Source organism: Eptesicus fuscus, chromosome 11, assembly GCF_027574615.1.
Source record: "Eptesicus fuscus isolate TK198812 chromosome 11, DD_ASM_mEF_20220401, whole genome shotgun sequence".
Lineage (NCBI taxonomy): Eukaryota > Metazoa > Chordata > Mammalia > Chiroptera > Vespertilionidae > Eptesicus > Eptesicus fuscus.
This window is the reverse complement of record NC_072483.1, coordinates 29,550,901-29,568,188: the sequence shown is the minus strand read 5'-3', so window position 1 is coordinate 29,568,188 and position 17,288 is coordinate 29,550,901. Positions and strand designations below refer to the sequence as shown.

Genomic DNA, 17,288 nt, shown 5'->3' with positions numbered 1-17,288 from the left:
GTTCCCCCATATAACATCCAGTAATTCACCCATATTACTACTTATAATTGAGCTTTCTCTTTGCTATGGACATTCTGTGTGACTGCAAAGAAAAAACAATTGAGACAGTTAACTTCAAGTTAAAGCCTCAACTTTTATCTTTAACAATATGAGGAAGTGAAAAGTGAGTGTCTGTATGCATATGTAAAAAACGCTTCCTATTCATTTTACCTCCTTAAAAGCTAAAAAGTGAACAATCACCAGCTCCAAAATACATATCCTTAAAAAACATTTAGAGACTAGTTTTAAAGTATAGTAATATAACAGAACATCTATAAATTAATTGATAAACTCATAAGTTTGAGGAAAAATAATTTATAATTTATTTCTATATTTTAGTCACCAGCATAATTTGCTGTTTTTGCTTTTCTATAGTACAGTGAAATTTCTCATAGGGAATATTTAGAAGAAATACTTGCCTGTATTTACATAATCTATTTAAGAGTATACTAAGCAAGTTTTAGGGTTACTTTTTACATCTTAATCATGCATTACTGGTATTTTGGCTACCCAAGATGAAGCTCAATATATGTAGGTTAAATCACTACTGAAAAATGATGTACATCAATCAATATTGTTTTTTCCCCAAATTGTATTAAGAATGAAACAATTATGAATTATGCCCATGTGGGGTTGTATAACATAATAAAACAACTAATATTTATATACTCTTACTATAAAAATGTTTAGCATTTTTTTATTCACCTGGCAGTGAATGTCAAGTTCCTACTTAGAGTAAACAGTTCTGTATAAAGTAACAGTAACCCCTCCCCCCCCAATCCCACCCATAACCTTGAAAATCAGTTTTCTCCTAAAGTGAAAAGAAGAAGACTCCTTAGCCACTGAAGAAACCCACCCAAAGGCATTGTCTCTAAATGTGTATAAATACCTTGGAACGCTTAGGCCCAATCAATGTCTCCAGCAAACATAATCGAATGTAAAAGGTAACTAAAGTCTAATAAATTGTCTCATAAATCAGGTTCTCAAGAAGTAAAAGGAGGAAGATCATTTATGTGCGGATTCTGGAAAGAGGAGCCCAAAGCATACAATCTCTAAGCCCCGTGAAATAAATGATCTTTTACTGTGTTTATGCCGCTTACCCGTCAGTACCAAAACGAGTGAGCAGTAAACCTGCAGATGTTTAGTGGTGTCATAGCAACGTGTCTCAGGGAGACTCCATTTAGCATCCACTGCTCACGGAATGCTGAGAGAGGCAGAGGAAACAGCAGCCAAAGACAACGTATGCACAAACTACTCAGGTTGGAGAGGAACGGAGTTTCAATATCACAGAACCAGGCACAATATGTTTAGAGCACGTGCTGAAGAAAAGCAAAAGCTATAGGAAATAAAGTCTGCAATTCAACAAATAGGTAAGCAAAATATAGGACCAAGCTACAAACAGGAGGACTCTGGGCCAAATCCCATCTGCAGAAGTATTTGGTTTGTACACAGTTTGAGAATAATAATAATAATAATAATAATAATAATAATAATGGCAAATTAGTTGAAAATATTTAAATTTAAAAAATTTCACATGAAAACTTGCATTTCCTGCTTTACCTGATAAACTGGACAAAGTGGCATCATTAGGTTAACATTCCTGCCTTGCAACAATTATCTGGACCAGAGCAGCGGCTGCTCCTTCAGAAAGAAGTTGGCTCTCCAGGTCACTGCTGTGGCTTCCTGCTTCATTCCCACCAGACTGGCCTCTGTAGGCACTTGGGTTTCCAATCTCTGGAACAGAAAGGACCTTGAGGTAAGGCTTGAAAGACTCACTTTAACCCTTGACAAGAGGTATAACTTATTATTATTATTTTTTAATGTCCACTTAACCTTCACGTCATAGTTTCTTCACAAGGGTAAGGATGAACTAGTGGATCATCAGGCATTACTAGTAGTGTTGGAGAAAGCCAGCTAAAACCACAAGCACACTTTAACTTTCTTAATGAAACCAAGCTGGCCCTGGAACAGTGATGATTCTTGAAATAGAGGAAGTACAGGGGACAGAAAACTGTTGTCCAAATTCAATCCTCTATTTTTCCTTCTTTCTTTCTTTCTTTTTTTAATGTATATTTCTTTATTGATTTCAGAGAGGAAGGAAGAGGTAGAGATAGAAACATCAATGATGAGAGAGAATCATTGATTGGCTACCTCCTGCATGCCCCCCACTGGGGATCAAGCCCGCAACCCAGGCATGTGCCCCTGGCCAGAATCGAACCTGGGACCCTTCAGTCGGCAGGCTGACACTCTATCCACTGAGCCAAACTGGCTAGGGCTATTTTTCCTTCTTTCTTAGCACCATCATCAGCAATACCACATTATCATTAACTTAGGAACTCATCTTGGGATCAAAGAACGAAGGAACCAAATTGCACATCACCATTATTAAGAGTTAGAAAATGTCACTGTTTTATTTCCTGACTTTTAAAATTATTTTCTTTAAGCAAATAAAAAATTGGTAAGAGCTTTGAAAAGTGTGCTTGAGACCTTGCTACCCCTTACTCTATTATCTCTGCTCAGCCATCAGGGCGACGCTGACAAGCTCCTCCTCAGTCTGGGTAAAATAATCCTTGCGACAGTCTAACTCATCTTGTTCTGTTTCTAAGGTCATTGAACAACCTTTGGAATATTTGTTGGATTTCCTAGATGCTTTGATATCATTAAGTTAGTGACTCGGATACCATGAATATGTATTTCACTCAGTGAAAACAAACAAAAAAACAAACAAACAAACAAACAAACAGGTCATCTGGCTTGTAAATTAATTTCTTGTAAATATCAATGGTATAGTAGATGGTCTGTGTCAGACCCTAGAGCCCCATCACACTTAAGAGCAAAGGCAAAAACAATTTTTTAAATTGGAAGAGTAAGTACCACATCCTGGACCATAGTTACTCCACAGGGTGCTCCTCTACTTTTGAGGTCTTTCCTGATAACCAGCCCGCTTTCTCTTTTTTATTTTAGGCCAAAGGAGGACACGGGACTGTGGAGGACGTGGTGTAGCAGCGCTTGAGCATTGCCATTCTTCAGAAGAGACAAAGTAGCAACTAAGGGATATGGGGCCACGGTTAAATAATTATGTTTCTATAATCCTTATGTACTAAAGGCAATTTAGGCATTATATTTAATGTTTTAAGTATTTATTGGGCAACTACATGTGCGGCACTGAATGGATAGTAGGGGCCCAGACATAAAGAGAACACAGTCCCACCTTAAGGAGCTTACTGCCTGGGAGGTGCAGGGTGGGCAGTCAGGTGAACAGGTAATTACAACATTAAATGATGCTGGCTATGATAGGGGCTAAGTGTGGAGTGCTAAATGAGCACAAAAAAGAGCTAGTCTGGATTTTGGGAATCAGATAAAGGGGGGCAGGTTAGGGGGGAAGCATACATGTAAGGATGCACAGAGGTTAGAAAGGAAAAGAAAGGTAAGAGAGACCTGAAACTTTTACCTAATCCATGCAAACCGTCTTAACTCCAAAACATTAATGTTGAAGACTTTACATTCTGTCTGGTAATAACAACTCCAATATTGTACTCATTTTTAGCTGGTGAGCAAGCATAAAGGTCTCATTTTTGTCAGAACTTTTAACCTTGAGATGTGATAAGTCATGAAGCATTAATGAATATTTTCCACAGACAGATCTGGATGCGGGCCTAATGCCTGAAATAGAATGATGGCCTGACATCTGGATAATCAAATATTGTTTTCTAGAACGTTATAAAAAACAATGATTCATTTCAATAACAAATAATAGAAGTAAATGCAATGGAAGCAGAGGCTAAAAGGAGCAAGATATGGATGAGGAGTCTTAGCCTGTAGAGTAGTTCATAACTGTTTGGAGGTACGTCCCTTAATAAAAGAAGTCCATAAGTGATGAAAATAATATGATTATTGTGCTAAAGTTATTTTAGCCAAGTATGTGAATAATAGTAGCTGACATTTATCTTACCATCTTCTGGAAACTGTGCTGAACACTTTATACAGTCATTAACTCATTTAATCCCTGTTGCAACTGTAGAAGCACTATTATTCTTTTCTTTTCTAGAGTTAAGGAAACTGAGGCAAGAGAAAATAAGTAGACTGACCTTCTCTTTTCCTCTCTGATAATTTATATAGCCCTTTTCTGCTTTATTATTTCCCCTTAATATGTATCACTAACATATTACATATTTTACTGTTTATTACTGCCTGTCTCTTCTGACAAAAATGTAAACTCTGTGAGTACATGGATGTATTAGTCAACAGACAAAAGCCTACTATATTTTGTTTTGTATCACAAGTTTTTATTTCTAATAGCTCGAAGTACAGAGCCTTACACATGTTGCAGCCAAAAATATTTGTGAGTGAATGAAGGGAACACGTAGTGAGTAAGCACACACTGAGCCCTGGCCATGCTCGGCACTGCACACATCACCATGAGGTCGGGAAGGTCAAATACATCAGTGTTCTCAAAGACCTTAACATTTAGGGGCAGAAATAGGTAGAAGCACGAGGAATACCTAGGGTACAGAATACGAGGTTCGGACATTTCCTTACTTCCATTCTTCAATTGGCTAATGGTGCGTACAAACGTTCACTCACCACTCCTCCTAAGACACCCTAGTTAGTAACTTGCTGCATTAAACTTTCTTGGAAATGCCAGAACCACTCACACCTCTATGCCTATGCATGTGTTGTTTCCTGGGCTTTGAAGAATTCCTCCCACTTTCTTAAAGCAACTTACCGGTCCTTAACTAATCCTCAGGGCCAGCTCCTCCGTGATGCCCCCTCCAGCACCCTGCTTAGAGTTGCTTGTTCATTCCTCTCTCATTCTACAGTGCTGTTTACATAAAGGTAACAGCACCTACCACACACATTCCTTATTTCATATATCTTTGTGCTTGTGGTTGCCAAACACATTAACAGGCTCATGGTATGCAGAGTGCTTTGAGTTGAATTATTTGTTTTTCTCACCTTTCAAAATACTAAAGAATGTTCCTACTCCCCTAAAACATAACCGTAAGTAGAAAAGCTCTTGTTAGTAATATATTAAAACCACCCAGTGATACGTATGGCTAATTGCAGGTGTGCATTTAATCAAAATTAAATAGAATCAAATTTCTTATTTTATTTTCAGCACAATTTTTAGATTCAGAGATGGTATCTAGTGCCTACAAGTGTGCCTGGCACCCAGAAAATTTCTTGTTGAATAAATAAATGATGTATACAAACCATGTCATTAAATGCTAAATGGAATGACATAAACTAAGTATACCATAGGAACTCAGAGATGAGGTAATAAATAATAGAGAGAACAGTGAACTAAGTATTAGGAAGTTTGGCAACTGCAATTTTCTAGCTGTATAACTTTGAGCAAGACAGTTAAACTGACCTTTAATTTTCAATTTGTAAAACTAATGGATTGGGCCAGATCAGTGGTTTTCATATTATTTAATTGTAGATCTCTTGTCTAATAAACTTGAAATAGAATCTCCATTATATACAACAGAAAAATAGATTTGTTAGTAATAACTCATTTTATAAAGACCGAATTATAATGCTACTTATCAAAATCCATTAATGAAAACAACAAGCGATTGACTAATAAAAATATGAAATCAAGGGACATGGGTAATAGCTGCAATTTTAAATCATCATCAACAAATTTCTGTACTTTGTTTTGGCTTTATAATATTCAGACAATTCTCAATACTAGAAAAGCTATTGAAAATGGCAACTTTTAAAAATAGCTAATTTGGTTTGGGCAATATTAAGATCTTTGCTATTAAAATAGTCCAGAAGCTTGAGGAAGAATAAAAAAAATCTTGTTTCCATATTGAGTGATTATATCTAATTATTACTCACGTTTCTGGTCATGAATATAAAATTTTATTTTATATGGGCATGAACTAACCGAAACTTAAATTAAGCAAGAAAACTTTCTCTAATATAAATTTATCACATTAACTTGCCATTGCAAGACTGGGAAGGAGGGATACGGGTGCGTGCAGGACGCTGTTCCTGCATCTTGTTTGTGTTTATTCATCAGAGCACACACACGCTGCAGCCGGGCTCTGGCTTGTGTAATTTGATTTGGGTATATAATAATGGACTTTTGTTGTTGTTGTTAATATTCAGCTGAGGATATTTTCCATTGATTTTTAGAGAGAGTGGAAGGGAGGGGGAGACAGAGAGAGAGAGAGAGAGAGAGAGAGAGAGAGAGAGAGAGAGAGAGAGAGAAACACCGATGTGAGAGAGACACATCGATTGGTTGCCTTCCACAGGAGCCCCAACCAGGGCCAGGGATCAAGCCTGCAACTGAGGTATGTGCCCTTGACCAGAACTGAACCCAGAACCCTTCAGTCTGCAGGATGATGCTCTATCTACTGAATCAAACTGGCTAGGACAATGAACTCAAGTTTTTTAAAAGCCCAGCTAAAAACATAAACATAAAAATACATACACATAAAACGTTCAAATATCTCCATAAAAATCGGTAGCAAGGCTTTAGTCAGCAGTCCATAAAAATACAAACTGGCAGCAAAGTTTACTTTTGCTTCATGGTATCTACACTAATAAAAGAGAAAAATGTTAATTGACTGTACCTCTGCTACGCCCACAGCCAATCAGGAGTGATATGCAAATTAACCCAACAAAGATGGCGGGTAAATTTGCATATGCGGGCAGCGCAGGCAGTGAACTGCCCCTGCTGCCGGCGGGATCCAAGCCGCAGTCGGGGACCTGGGCAGGCAGCAGGGGGCAGCGCCCGAAGCCGCCAGCTGGATTCAAGCCGAGATTGGAGACCTGGCAGGCGGCGGAGGCAGTGCCCAATGCCACCTGCCTGGGTCCAAGCCGCCCCGCTACCTGCATGGGTCCAAGCCGCCTGCCGCCCCTGCCTGCCCGGGTCCAAGCTGCGATTGCGATGGCGGCTTGGGCCCAGGCAGGTGGCAGGGGCAGTGCCCAATGCCACCTGCCCGGGTCCAAGCCACCCCGCCGCCTGCCTGGGTCGAAGCCACCTGGCTTTGGGGCAAAGACCCCAGGCCGAGCTGCCCTGCCATCACGGGGTGAACAGGCCAGGCCAAGCCTCCCTGCAATCAAGGGGCAAAGAGCCCAGGCCGAGCCACACCGCGATCATGGGGAGAACAGGCCAGCCCAAGTTGACCCACGATCATGGGGCAAACAGGCCAGGCAGAGCCTGGCCAAGCCGCCCCGCAATCCCAGGCAAAGAAGCCGCTCCGCTGACCAACCTGTGCTAGGGACTTGTTCGGGTGCATGGTGTGGAGTCCAGGGCCTCTAGCCTGCAGCCATGGGAAGTCTCCCTCTCCCCAGAGTTAGGAGCACCAGCCCAGGTCTACCCAGTGGTGTGGTCCTGACTGCGGGGGTGAGTTCCTGCAGGCTGGGGTTTGATCCCCATGCATTAGCAGTAGGAGACCAGTGCCTTTGTTATTGCTGTGTATCTGGGTTTTAATTGGACAAATGCCTGGTGGTCCCAGTCGCCAGCTTAGCAAAATCTTTTAGGAGGAGAATTCTGTCTGGGTTTCCTCAAATTCCCTCAGCTCCTACTCACCCCTCTGTAAAGGCACAGAACAAGTGAGGCCCTTAAAATAAAAATCAGAGGTCTCCAGCAATGGTGGGCCTCTCTCATCACAGTCATTTGGACTGGATGGCATTTGAGTATTTATCTAGACACCATGACAGAGAAACACAAGCTCAAGTCATGATCTCTGCCCTTAAAAAATTCACAATCTTATTAGAGCAAGTGGATGATAAAAGCGCAGTAATAACATCAGAATGTAAGGCAACAATACAGAGAGGAACAGAGGCAATTGCTAGGATGATTTTCCAATAATTAGTACAAAGAGTATGTGCTATGAATTAAATAAAAAAAATATGTGTGGAAATAGCTGCTTCATGAGTATGCTTCCTATTTTAAAGGAAGCTGAGTACCACATGAACTGTGTACTATGCTATGATATCTGAGGCACAGGACAAGGGAGGCCCTAAGTGTACAATGCTTTGATATTTGAGTCATTCTTTATTGTTCAATGTAATTTATTTCTGTATGCCTCAGTTTTGTAATAGTTAAATTACTAGAATAATACATCTTGCTATAAAATATTACTAGAAGATCAAATGATCAGGTGACATTTTTTGTTATTTTCTATAAATAACACAATCTCTGGTATGCTAAAGTTGATAGGTATTATAGAAATATTCAGATAGAGAGACCTACAGGCTAGATTACAAGTGAGGCTTACTATCACAACCCAGTACACAAGGGTACACCAAGAGTGTCCACCTCAAGTAACTGGGAGGCTGACCCGTTGAACCAATAGGACACCTAGTACACAAAACTACCCTACCAACTTAGGGAAGCAGAGAATATGAGGAGGCAAGGAAACAGATCACAAACCAAAGAAATGGAGGAGAACAAGCGACTGGACATAGAGTTCAAAACCACGGTTATAAGGTTTTTCAAGAATTTCATGGAAAAGGCCGATAAATTCAATGAGGACCAACTAGAAATTAAACATACACTGACTGAGATAAAAAATATTATACAGAGACCCAAAAGCAGACTAGAGGATTGCAAGAATCAACTCAAAGATTTGGAATACAAAGAGGCCAAGGACACTCTTCCAGTGAAGCATGAAGAGAAGAGAATTCAGAAAGTTGAAGATAGTGTAAGAAGCCTCTGGGACAACTTCAAGCGAACCAACATCAGAATTATGGGGGTACCAGAAGAAGAGAGAGAGCAAGATGCTGAAAACCTATTTGAAGAAATAATGAACGAAAACTTCCCCCACCTGATGAAAGAAATAGACTTACAAGTCCAGGAAGCGCACAGAACCCCAAACAAAAGGAATCCAAAGAGGACCACACCAAGACACATCATAATTAAAATGCCAAGAGCAAAAGACAAAGAGAGAATCTTACAAGCAGCAAGAGAAAAACAGTTAGTTACCTACAAGGGAGCTCCCATACGATTATCAGCTAATTTCTCAACAGAAACCATGCAGGCCAGAAGGGAGTGGCAAGAAATATTCAAAGTGATGAATAGCAGGAACCTACAACCAAGACTACTCTACCCAGCAAAGTTATCATTCAGAATTGAAGGGCAGATAAAGAGCTTCACAGATAAGAAAAAGCTAAAGGAGTTCATCACCACCAAACCAGCATTATATGAAATGCTGAAAGGTATTCTTTAAAAAGAGGAAAAAGAAGAAGAAAGATAAAAATTATGAACAACAAATACATATCTATCAACAAGTGAATCTAAAAGTCAAATGAATTAAAAATCTGAGAAACAGAATAAACTGGTGAACTTAATAGAATCAGGCATAGAATGGGAGTGGATTGATAATTCTCAGGGGGAAAGGGGTGTCTGTGTGGGGAGTATGGGAAGAGACTGGACAAAAATCATACACCTATGGATAAGGACAGCGGGGGGGGGAGGTAAGGGAAGAAAGGGGGGGTAGGAACTGGGTGGTGGGGAGATATGTGGGGAAAAAGGAGAAACAATTATAATCTGAACAATAAAGATTCATTAAAAAAAAACATTAGAGTGTGCATGTTATTTTTACTACAGTGTTAAAATACTTAATATATTTTTAAATTTTAAATTTGTGTCCAATATTTGGAAAACTCTGAAGAAACTCCTCTGAGATGAATGTTCTTCTGGTCCTTTTGATTCTATCATTTCTACATAAGCTAGAAAAGCAAGACTTTATGAAGATGACTTCAATGTTTTTCAACTCAATCATAAATACAGTTATTGAGATAAGACACGGTGGGACAGAGAAGAGTCTGATCAGATTGAAGTGGAGAACCAGTATTAGGAGTATCATGAATAGAGTTTTGAAAAACCTGTCAATCTTCCTAGCATAGGATGAATGTCTATGCACATAAGCTAAAAACAGCTTTGATATCATGGATCCATGACATTTTTAACATAAGCATTGCTGGTCTACTGGTATCTTAACTTATAAATGCAATTTCCCTCCAATGTAGTTATTTTTTTCAAAATGACATCTTCCAGATACAGAGCAACTTTTCAGTGATTTTTGCCTTTATTTACTTAAAGAATGTGTTCTGATTTGAACTTACAGAGGATACTCTCTTAACTGATCCCCACTTAAATCACAGAATTAATGAAAGCAGCATTTCTATTTGAAATCAGATGAATACTTACCTCTGCAGCTTAAGTTGTATGCTTTCCAATATCAGTTGTGCTTTTTATTAAAGCTGTAAGAGCCAATAATGTTGGTGGTATAATTTTGGAATTTAATAAACTATTTTATAAGCTGACCAGAGGCCCGGTGCACAAAATTCGTGCACTCGGGTTCGGGGGAGGGGGGGCCCCTCAGCCCAGCCTGTGCCCTCTCACAGTCTGGGAGCCCTCAGGGGATGTCTGACTGATGGCTTACGCCCGCTCTCTAAGCCGTAAGTCAGACATTCTTAGTGCTGCCACGGAGGTGGGGGAAGCTCCCGCCACCGCTGCTGTGCTCGCCAGCCATGAGCCTAGCTCAGGGCTTCTGGCTGAGTGGCACTCCACACTGACCACCAGGGGGCAGCTCCTGCATTGAGGATATGCCCCCCGGTGGTCAGTGCACATCATAGCAACCGGTTGTTACGCCATTCGGTCAATTTGCATATTAGCTTTTTATTATATAGGATAAAATATAAATATATAAAAAAAGACTGACTCTTTCCATGAAAATTAAGTTGAAAGTTTAGCTTTTAACATCAGCTTCTTAAAAAATGCGGTCGAATAAGAAGAGAAAGAAGAGAATCTTGGGGGTGGGGGAACACTAAAAATCTTAAAAAATTCTGCATTTACACCATCTTGCAAGTGTCTTTGAGTTCTTCTTCCTCTCCAAAGTTAAACACACACACACATAAATAAGTATCTGATGTTACATTATTAATGTAAAGACAATGATGTACTCCAGTCAGTGAAGTCGTAATTCAAGAAAGGCTTTGATACAAAAAGTTGTTGACTGAGTATACATTTATATATTATAAGTTAAAGCTAAATGTTAGATAAGAGGCCCTCTCTATTGCTATTTGTGATTGAAAGTCTGAATTTCACACTGAAATAATAATACAGTTGTTTGGGATCTAAGGTCTATTTTCATTTTATTACCTTATTATTTTAAAAACATTGGTAAAAATTATTACATAATTATTGAAGAAAAAAATACTTAGTGAGAAATAAAAACTCCTTAAATAGATATACCTAACAATATCCAAAAAATAATTTACACAAAAAAGTCAGAATTGCAATGAGAAACTGATCAATCTATAATGAACATACATTCCTCAGAAACTGGTAGGTAAGCAAGAAATCAATAAAATATACAAGATCAGAACAATTTATTTAACATGTTCAAGCTAATGGAACTATATAGAGAACTTACAGAAATTATAAGAATTATAGATGAAAAAATTAACAAAGTATGAGGATAAAGAGCATGAACTTCAGATACAGAGTACTGGGATTAAAATCTCAGCTCTATTATTTGCTATGTGATTTGAGGGCAAGTTACATCTTTGTCTCTCAGTTTCCTCATCTGCAAAATGAAGATAATAATAGTACCTACCACACAGTGTTGATAAAATTGAATAAAGATTGGTAAAGTACTTAGTGCCTGGCCCAAGATAAGGACTATGTAAATATTTGGTAAATAATAAGAGGCCATAAAAGAAATCCCAATGATTTCAAACAACTGAATCACACAGAATGTGTCATCTAATCAAATTCCCACAAATATATAATGTCATAAGAAATTATATCAGAAAACATCCTGTGTTTGCAGATTTAAAAACAGTCACTCATATGTAGGTAATGTTGTAAGTCAATCTGAGGTCAGTGATCATGAATTTATGGCATAATTTAAAATGTAATTTTATTTTGTAGAACAAGACCTACCAATCAATAGAGCAATATGGGTAGAGTTGAAGCCCTGGCTTATTGAGGATAGGGATGGAAAAATTAAAAACAAAATAGATCACATGATATTTGCAATTTACCATTAAACTTCTAAAAACATACATAAATACACTGAGTAGGGAAGAGAGAGAATGATAAAGCAAATACGGCAAAATGTTAACAATGTGTGTAAAGAGAGTTCTTTGTATTATTATAACTTTTCTGCAAGTTTGAATTAATTTCGAAATAAAACGTTTTTAAAATGTAAGAAAAACACAAACAAAATATAAAACAGGACCAGGGTTTTGGAGATGGGTAGTCAAAACACAGGGGCAACTGTATTACTGAAGATATGGAAAATAGTATGTAAGCTAGAATAAAGGTCTATATGAAGTTCAAAAACATGCAGTTCAGGTATAAGGGGAGAAGGATAGGAACTGTGAGTATATAAGAGGCAGGATAAATACTCTGACCTGAAGAAGTTAAAATATTAGGAGACAAATATAGATCCATAAAAATGATAAGGCAAAAATTTTTGATTAAATACACAAATAAATACAGGAGAAAGAAAAATTCTGTATCAGATCAGAAAAGTTAATATCTATTCTATTCTACTTTTGAATCTCTTCCCTATTTTGCCTAACTCCCCCAGCCTCACACATGGTTGGATAACTCAAGCTTAAAGTAAATAATTTTTTAAAAAAGGTAGGGCAATAGAAATTGAGAAAGAGAAATCAATCTTGAATAAATGGAGAGGGACTGAATCTGGGAGGGGATAGGTAGAAAAGGATAAAATCTTCTACAGAAGTTGATAGAAATGAGTGGCTTCACAGGTGCTTATTCGGAAATGGAATTGTCTTGAATATTTAGCATGACAAATGACTATTATATGAGGTATAAGGAATAGAAATAAAGAGATAAAACTGTCAGTACTTGAAGTCAATAGCTCAACTAAAAAGTCATTAGAACCAATGACAAAAGCAGTTAAGAGAGCAGCTGTGTATGATACTAACATACAAAATAAGAGAAAATTGTCCTATCTAGTAGTAAGTTACGTTAAAAAGTTGTATTGTTGGTGCAAGAATAGGCAAGTAGTATATTTAACAGAAGAGAGTGACCACAAAAAAGCCATAGATATGCAAATTTTTAAATTATAGAGGTAGCATTTTAAATCAGCTGAAAAAGGAAGGTCAATTCAATAAATGGTGTTGGGACACCTTGGAAAAAAAAAGAGTTACTTCCATAACTCATGTAATTCACAAAAAAGCATTCCAGATGATTTAAGACTTAAATAAAAACTAAACCAATACAATTAAAAGATGCATTAAGAAAATGTAAAAGGATATGTTTATTTGTGCCATCTTTATGAAGGCCTTCTAAAGGAGATACAAAAAGCAAAGCTCATAATAAAAAAAACTGGTAAATTTTACTATATCAAAATTTAAAATTTCAGCTCAGCAGAAGAGACACCAAAAAACTTGAAAGACAATTGATAGCCTGGGGAAAAATTTTGCAAAATATGTAACAAAGTATTAATATCTGGAATGGATAAAAAACTTCAAAAAATCAGTAAGAAAAAGATAATAAAGATGTATCATTGGCAAATATGTTCTCCCATGTATAGGGCTCTCTTGTTATTTTGTTGATTTTTTTTTTCTTTTTGCAGTGCAGAAGCTTTTTATTTTTATGTAGTCCCATTTGTTTATTTTCTCCTTAGTTTCCATTGCCTTAGGAGATGTATCGGTAAACATATTGGTACGAGAGATGTATGAGATTTTGGTGCCTATGGTTTCTTCTTGGACTTTTATGGTTCCACATCTTACATTTAAGTCTTTTATCCATTTTGAGTTTATTTTTGTGTATGGTGTAAGTTGGTGGTCTAGTTTCATTTTTTTGCATTTACCTGTCCAATTTTCCCAACACCATTTATTGAAGAGACTATCTCTGCCCCAATGTATGCTCTTGCCTCCTTTGTCAAATACATATTTGCCAATGATACATTCAATAAGTGATTAACCTCCAAAATATATAGGGAACTCATACAACTTAACAAAAGGAAGACAATAAAAATGGAATGCATTCCAAGGTTGCCTCCCAGGTCCTGAGGGCACTCCTGTTTTTAAAAATAAAAATAAAATAAAATAATACTTTAACATTAAAGCCACTGAAAGCCAGTGAGTTATCTCTGTAACAGAATCTGCCAAGAAAAATGCTTTGGGTAATAATAATTGGCTTTAAAATCTCAAAGTTGTTAAGGTAAAATATACATAACTAAAATGAAGGGCATATTATAAATCTTTTTCAGTCGTTATTATATATGCCTAAACATAGTTTTCCAAAGTCTTTGGTAACTTAAAACTTCGGAGTTTGCTGAATTAAATAATAAAAATTATTAAATATCTAGATATTTTGAAATAACAGGATACTGAAATATTAATCTGAGTTTGCTTTGTATGAAAATTCTAAAGGATAGATTTAAATCTATTAATTGAATATGTCTTATATTTATTTGAAATATATCCTTAAAAATATGAATATATTATTAATCTGAGAAATGCTAGTATTTAACTTGCCACCTAAAATTTGAGGCTTCTAAGAGTTAAAAGTTCAAATTAAGTTGGGAGAAATTATATGGTTGTGATATTAGAATGCATAGAGTATGGAAATTCATTTTTAAGGAAAATAATTCTTGCATTTTCTCTGGAGAAATTAGTAGTTAAAAATATATTGTAGTCCTTACATGTGCTACATGTGGTAAAACTTCAACCTAGGGTATCATATTTTATTGGCCTGATTAAAAAAGAGGATTAATTCTATGGTCCAAACCAAATTTTTAATATTAAAACCGGTTTAAATTTAATTGATGTATTTTAGAATACTTACAAAAAGTGTGTTGACAAATGTCAATCTAAGAAATGCTGGCTATTTACTTTTAATTACCATTGGAAAATTAAGGTTTAACTATTGTATGGTTTTAATAATAGAAGGCATGGGCATACATTTTAAAGGAAAAAGAAGAAAAAGGTCTGTGCAAGTTGCTGAAGGTATATACAAGTTGATGACAGAAAGAAAGAATATTAGAGTGGAAATACTTAATAGAAGGTCTAAGGCATGGTTATGCATTTTTGAAGGACATAGAAAGATTTGAAGGCTAATTTGAAAGTGTGAAATTTGTGAAGATTGCGTATGTGATGAGAAGGAAAAGAGAAATGTTAAAAGAAAGAAAGAAGTTCTAAAATTAACTATTTACAAGAATTGTAAAAGGGCCATTTTACTCTGAGCAAGAAAGCCCGAGGTTTCAGTGTCCAAGCCTGGCAGGACAAGGTTGCTGGATACTTCTTAAGCTACACCAGAATATTCAGCAGCGGAATTTTAAGACAGGAGCACACATAATGCCTCAGACCGCCACCCAGCCTGCTCTTCAGATTGGCTGGGGGTGGGGTGGCATCTGTACTTCATAGATCAAATGTATAGGTTTGCTTACTTTACTTTTTCAATAAAGGTACATACTTTAATTACTTAATAAGTTAGCCTTTCACAATATAATCAAGGTCTCATATAAACTCATTTATATGAGAAGCCAATATTTTATGAGCAACCTGGTTTTAGTAAAGTCCAAAGTAAAATTTGCATATATATGCCAATGAGCACTAGCCAATAAGAATGCTGTTTAGAAGTAAATTTAAGCTTAAAAAGGAGAAATTTTAAAAATCTCTCCCACTACCATTTACAAAGTAAACTAAAAATTATTATTCAAGCATTAAATCTCTCCATTAATGAGAGACCATAAGTAAAGAAAATGACTTTTACTTGCGAAGTATGCATTGCAGTATTGGCCAGCATGTCTCTCTCCTACCTGTTCTTCTGAAAGACAACCAAGTTGGTTGTTTTGTTTGAAAGAAAGTAAGTCTTTAATGTAGTGATTTATGGCAAGCCCACAGGAAAAGCAGACTTTAGCAATGCTTACCCAATTAGAAAAGAAAATCCCTAAATGGGGCTTAAAAATTGCTCCAAAAAAGGTACAGAAAGAAATGTCCTTCAAATATCTAGGAACTGTAACTAAAAATCAATGTATTAGGCCTCAAAAGGTAGAAATACGAAAGAATTGCCTTAAGACCCTGAATGACTTTTAGAAATTATTAGAGAACATTAATTAAGACCTTATCTAAAAATCTCTATGGGAAAAATGACAAATTTATTCAATATACTTAGGGAATCCTAAGGAATCTTTTATTAAGTGTATGCAAAGACCTACTGAATCATTTTCTTATTTTGTGGCTCGCCTCACTCAAGCAGTGAGATGGCAAATACAGCATGTTACAGCAGTTTGCAACCATCTAACAAATATAAATGCCACATGGTTTGGGACCATCTAGTAAATCCTATCTTCCCTAAATCAAGGACACTTAAAAGTAAATAATTTACATTTTGCCTCCCTAAACAAAGCTTATGTCTATATACTCAAAGAGACTGATAGCAGAAATCCAATTAGTGTCATTTGCTGTCCACACCCAAGGACAAATGAAGTTAAAAAATAAACCTTATTTCAGACTAATTTAAATGCCAAATTGGACTAAGTGAATATTCAGGACAACTTAGTTGTCACCTACTAAAAAACAAATTACTATAATTTTTATATTACACCCCTATTATTATACCAAAAAAAAATACTAGGTAGGAACCTATTCCTGGAGCATTAACTGTTTTTACTGATGGTTCATATAATTGTAAAGCTGCTTATCATGCAATGGTTTCAGATCGAGTCATCCAGCCTAGTCACACTTCTATACAAAGGACTGAATTAGAAGCTATCAAGGCTGCATTACAGGATTTCCAAGAGCCTCTTAATATTATTTCTGATTCTGCCTATGCTGCTGGCCTGGTAAACAGAATTGAGACTGCGCAATTAAAAGGCTTAGTGAGCAAAGTCTATTTATACTATTTAAACAGGTATAGCAAATTGTACAGCAAAGACAATATCTCTTTTATATTACTCATATCAGGGCTCATACCATCCTTCCTGGTCCTTTAACAAAAGGAAATGCATACTTTATTACAACAGGCACATTATGGGAATACAATTCCCAAGGACAGGCAATTATAGAATGCCAACATCAGCTGCTAAAATCCCAACTTGAAAAACAAAAAGGGGGAATAGTGATGCTAGAGAAATCTCCTATAGGTAAACTATAACAAGCCTTAATTACTTTTTTCACTTGTAATTCTGATGGCAAGACACAGATGGAATTACACTGGTGTCAGAATAAACCATAGGAAAATGGTTTGGTTAAATGGAAAGATCCCGAGTCTGGTTTATGAAAGGGTCCTGACCCTT

General features: G+C 36.7%; 1 protein-coding gene across 1 annotated transcript in view; it reads right to left on the bottom strand.

Annotated features, from left to right (window-relative positions):
• The window catches only part of MBD5 (methyl-CpG binding domain protein 5), a 164,551-nt gene that overhangs the window by 66,765 nt on the left and 80,498 nt on the right, over positions 1-17,288 (bottom strand). The window contains exon 2 of the mRNA XM_008138704.3: positions 1,600-1,773. The gene's annotated coding sequence lies outside the window, so the exon portion shown is untranslated. The remainder of the gene's footprint in view (positions 1-1,599; positions 1,774-17,288) is intronic.